This window comes from Penaeus vannamei, chromosome 16 (genome assembly GCF_042767895.1).
Source record: "Penaeus vannamei isolate JL-2024 chromosome 16, ASM4276789v1, whole genome shotgun sequence".
Classification (NCBI taxonomy): Eukaryota; Metazoa; Arthropoda; class Malacostraca; order Decapoda; family Penaeidae; genus Penaeus; species Penaeus vannamei.
The window spans coordinates 17910805-17915804 of NC_091564.1; the positions used below are offsets into that span (position 1 = coordinate 17910805).

Here is a 5000-nt window from a genome sequence, read left to right on the forward strand (position 1 = left end):
AAGAATTACCAATCATATCCAAACCCGCCCTCACCCCCCTAAAAATAAATAAATAAACAAAATAAACGAATTGGATCTCATACGTTTTCATCTACACATGCATTCTATACTTTTCGGAAAAGTAAAAAAAATGAAAAAATAAAAAAGATAAAAGGCAAGATAAGAGACAGAACGGACTCACGGCAACATTCCCTGGCAGTGTCAAGGACCTCGGGGTTCGGTTAACACGTGTCCCTCCGTCTTCGGCTGATACTGAGGGCGGAGGCAGAATTTCTTGTGTTGTCTAGCTATGTATTCTTTAGCTGCATTTATCTCTTGCTCTTTCTCTTTCTCTCTCTCCTGATCTTTCTTTTTCTATCTATCTATATAGCTATCTATCTGTCCATCTCTCTCTATCTATATATCTGTCTATCTATCTATCTCTATTTGTCTCTCTCTCTCTCTCTCTCTCTCTCTCCTCTCTCTCTCTTTCTCTCCTCTCTCTCTCTTTCTCTCCTCTCTCTCTCTTTCTCTCTCTCTCTCTTTCTCTCTCTCTCTCTCACTCACTCACTCCTCTCTCTCTCTCTCTCCCTCCCCCCCCCCCCCCCCTCTCTCTCTCCTCTCTCTCTCTCTCTCTCTCTCTCTCTCTCTCTCTCTCTCTCTCTCTCTCTCTCTCTCTCTCTCTCTCTCTCTCTCTCTTTCTTTCTTTCTTTCTTTCTCTCTCTCTCTCTCTCTCTCTCTCTCTCTCTCTCTCTCTGTCTCTCTCTCTCTCTCTCTCTCTCTCTCTCTCTCTGTGAAAAGTGCGTGATGTTTTCTGTGCCTTGTATACTTTTAGGGGGTATCTGTGTATATGTTCTGTAAGGATGTGTTCCTGGTCGTTTTTTGGTTTGGGTATGTCAATCTGCAAGCATGTCTGTTCTTCTGTCCATCTCTCTTTCTCCTTCTCTTCACTTGTCACCTTTTCAGCATTCAAACCATTTACACAAATATATATATATATATATATATATATATATATATATATATATATATATATATATATATATATATATATATATATATATATATATATATATATATATATATATATATATATATATATATATATGCACATATATATGTATATGATTGAAAGAAAGATAGATACATAGATTGGTAGATAGACAGATAGACAGAGCGATGGATGAACACGTAGACACACACATTAAATAGATTGGTAGATAGATATACAGATAGACAGAGCGATGGATGAACACGTAAACACGCACATTAAATAGATTGGAAGATAGATAGATAGATAGACAGAGTGATAGATAAACACATAGACACACACATTAGATAGATTGGAAGATAGATAGATAGACAGAGCGATAGATAAACACGTAGACACACACATTGAATAGATGGGAAGCTAGATAGATAGATAGACTGAGCGATAGATGAACACCTAGACACACACATTAAATAGACTGGAAGATAGATAGATAAATAGGCAGAGCGATAGATAAACACATAGACACACACATTAAATAGATTGGAAGATAGATAGATAGATAGAGCGATAGATGAACACCTAGACACACACATTAGATAGATTGGAAGATAGGTAGATAGACATAGCGATAGATAAACACGTAGACACACACATTGAATAGATGGGAAGCTAGATAGATAGATAGACAGAGCGATAGATGAACACGTAGACACACATTAAATAGATGGGAAGATAGATAGATAGACAGCGATAGATGAACACATAGACACACACATTAAATAGATTGGGAGATAGATAGACAGATAGACAGAGCGATAGATGAACACGTAGACACGTACATTTAAAAAACCTTGAAAAATCTAGCTTAGTTTCCCCGACTTGCTCTGCATAAATCAGACAAGATCTGCTTTCGGCGCCCAAGAGCTGGGATTCCGAGCGCGATCATATCCACCAGCGGTTCTTGGGCTCGACGTCCGCACCGCGTCTGGACTCTGCACTGGCCGGGCTTCTTCCTTGTCTTCTTCTTGTTTATTGCTTCTTTTTTTTGTCTTTGTCTTCTTCGTTGGTGTCTTCTCTTTTTTGTGTCTTCTTCGTTGGTGTCTTCTCTTTTTTGTGTCTTCTTCGTTGGTGTCTTCTCTTTTTTTTCTTGTTTCTTCTTTTTTGCCTTCTTTTTTTTTGTCTTTTTTGTCTTCTTCTTCTTTGTCTTCTCTCTTTTTTTCTTGTTCTTATTCGTTTTTTTTGTTACATCTGTTTTTTTCGTATTTTTGTTATTGTTGTTTTTATTCATATTTCTAATTTTATGCTTATTCTTATTTTTCTTCCTCCTCGTCGTCGTCTTCTTATTCTTTTTATTCATACCTAATTATTTTCTCTTTGTCGTTCCCCTTAATTTGCACTTCCTTCGGTCTTATTTCTATTCGTCTTCCTCCAACTCCTCCTTCTCCTGCCCCTTCTCCTCCTCTTCTTCTTCGTCTTCTTCCAGCTCCTCCTTCTCCTCCTCTTCCTCCTTTTTGTATCTATCTATCTATCTAATCTATCTGTCTGTCTGTCTGTCTGTCTGTCTGTCTCTCTCTCTCTCTCTCTCTCTCTCTCTCTCTCTCTCTCTCTCTCTCTCTCTCTCTCTCTCTCTCTCTCTCTCTCTCTCTCTCTCTCTCTCTTTCTCTTTCTCTCACTCTCTCTCTCTCCTCCTCCCTCCCTCCCTCTCTTCCTCCGACACACAAACATACACACGCATTACCACATATGTGTGTGATCATGCGTATTCACGGGTGCATGATATGAATTCCTAATGAAATCTGATCTTGTTTCTGCTCTAATTATTCCCCTCATCCGGTGCTTTCAACACAGGTCCCTAATCCTAATCTACGTACAGTCGGCTTCCTGCTTGAGATTGGAATCACTCAGAGCAATTTCCAGTAAGAATGAATTGGCCGAAAAAGTGGAAGCTACTGTCTCCTTGATATGCCGGAAAATCGAGTGTTTCTTTTTCTTCTACTTTTTCTTCTTCTCCTTCTTTCTTTATCGCGATTATGGTCAGAAACGAAGCTGGGATGAATTGATATGTAGCTTTTTTTTTCTTCATTGTTCAAAAAAAGAGAAGGAAATGTAGGAAAGACGGAAAATGTTGCTAAATGATGACGAATGATGATATATTTCATTATTTCCCCGCGAAGTGAAAAAAAAACATGGGAGAGGATTGAAAATATTGCAAGGTTGTAAGAATACGTTGCAAGATGATAAAGCTAATTCAATGTCATTACGAGAGATGACACTATGAAGTTGGTTCAGAACATCTTAATCGAATCTCCTTTGTAAAACCAGACGATAAATCCTCTCTGAAAGAAATAACAAACAGATCAACACAAAATCAACATTTGAATAGATGTATAAACGTTAATAAATACATATATAAAAGATCTTTGGGGTGTCTTCCGTGATTCAGCAAATAAGCAAAATTAACGAGGTAAAAAAAGAAAAGAGAAAAATAATGTCTGCTTTAAGAAGAGAGCGAGGGAATCTCAGCACCAGCTAATCGTGAAGAAAAAGATACTAATAAAAAGAAAAAAAGATAAAATTCAAGTTCCTGGCTCGCCCTTATCCCAGCTTGAGGTTTCGCAAAAGTAGAAATTGTCGGAGAAAAATTCTTCAGATTTGTTCCTGCTTGCAAGGCTCTTGGGCAAGTGTCGTGTGATTAAAGTTTAATCGGTTTTTTATTTTTCTCTTTCTCTTTTTTTTTGTCAGTTCGAGGAATTTTGTCCGAATTAATGACAGTTTTGATTCTGTGAGATAGATACTTATACTTATTTTCTGTATGTGTTTAATCATATAGGTATTGTAAATGTCGAATGTGTCCAATGTCATCAAAGTGGAAGTCGCTTTAGATATTTGACACATGTATCAAATTGTCACCACAGAGCACCATGCACTGTGGCTACAAGACTCCTCAAACCAACAGCCATGCATGTTATTGTAGGCCATGTGCATGATACCGGCTTTCAAAAGGTCAGGTCGGAGGGGGTGGGGGGAGGACCGGAGGCTTGGAGGGGGGTAAGAGACTGGGTTAATAGAAAGAGGAGGAGGGGGGGGGGGAGGTCACCTCAAAATGAGGGCAAGTCTAATGGTCATGCAAGGAGGGGTAGACCAGAAGGTGGAGGGGGTGGGGGGTGGGGTGCGAGGGGGGAGTGGTTCCTGGAGGAGAGGGGTTCAAAGTGGAGGAGGAGAAGGAGGGGAGGGGTTCAAAGTGGAGGAGAAGGAGGATAGGAACGAAGCACGTGAGGGAAGGGGGGAGGAATGCAAGATAGAGAAGGAAGAAGTGAACGAAGTGAGGGAGGGAAGAAGGGATTAATTAGAGATAGGGAGGGAAAGAGAGAGAGAGAGACAAGAAGAAGGAGAGGTTCAAATTGCGAAGGAGAAAGGGGAGGGAAGGAGAATTCTAAACGAGGAGGGGAAGAACGAAGAAGGCAAAAGGAAAAGAAAAGAGAGTTTCAAGAATAACGAGAGGCAGGGGGGGCGGGGGGGGGGCAGGGAAATTTGAACAGGTAACGCCTCTTTGAATCAGCGTTCTGAGGTTTCCGCCTTTGATTAGTCTCTGTTCACTTTATTGCTTTCTAAAATCATCTGTGAGGTGGCGAGGTCGACGGCGGTCATGGCTCTGGGGGCGAGAGGAAGTTCTAGGCTAAAGTGCCAAAGCTAAAAGAGTTTTCGAGATACCGAAGACGTGACTCACCTCTATTTCACCTTCCACCCTCACTCGCTCCCTGTTTCTCTCTCTCTCTCTCTCTGGGTTTCTTTCTCTCTCTCTCTCTCTGGGTTTCTCTCTCTCTCTCTCTCTCTCTGGGTTTCTTTCTCTCTCTCTCTCTCTGGGTTTCTTTCTTTCTCTCTCTCGTTCTATCTTTCTCTCTCTCTCTCGTTCTTTCTCTCTCTCTCTTGGTTACTCTCTTCCTCTTTCTCGTTCTATCTCTCTCTCTCTCGTTCTATCATTCTCTCTCTCTCTCTCTCTTGGTTTCTCTCTTCCTCTTTCTCTATC

General features: G+C 40.5%; 1 protein-coding gene across 1 annotated transcript in view; it reads left to right on the top strand.

Moving 5' to 3' along the window:
* The window catches only part of LOC113822561 (uncharacterized), an 18826-nt gene that overhangs the window by 806 nt on the left and 13020 nt on the right, over positions 1-5000 (top strand). The window lies entirely within an intron of this gene.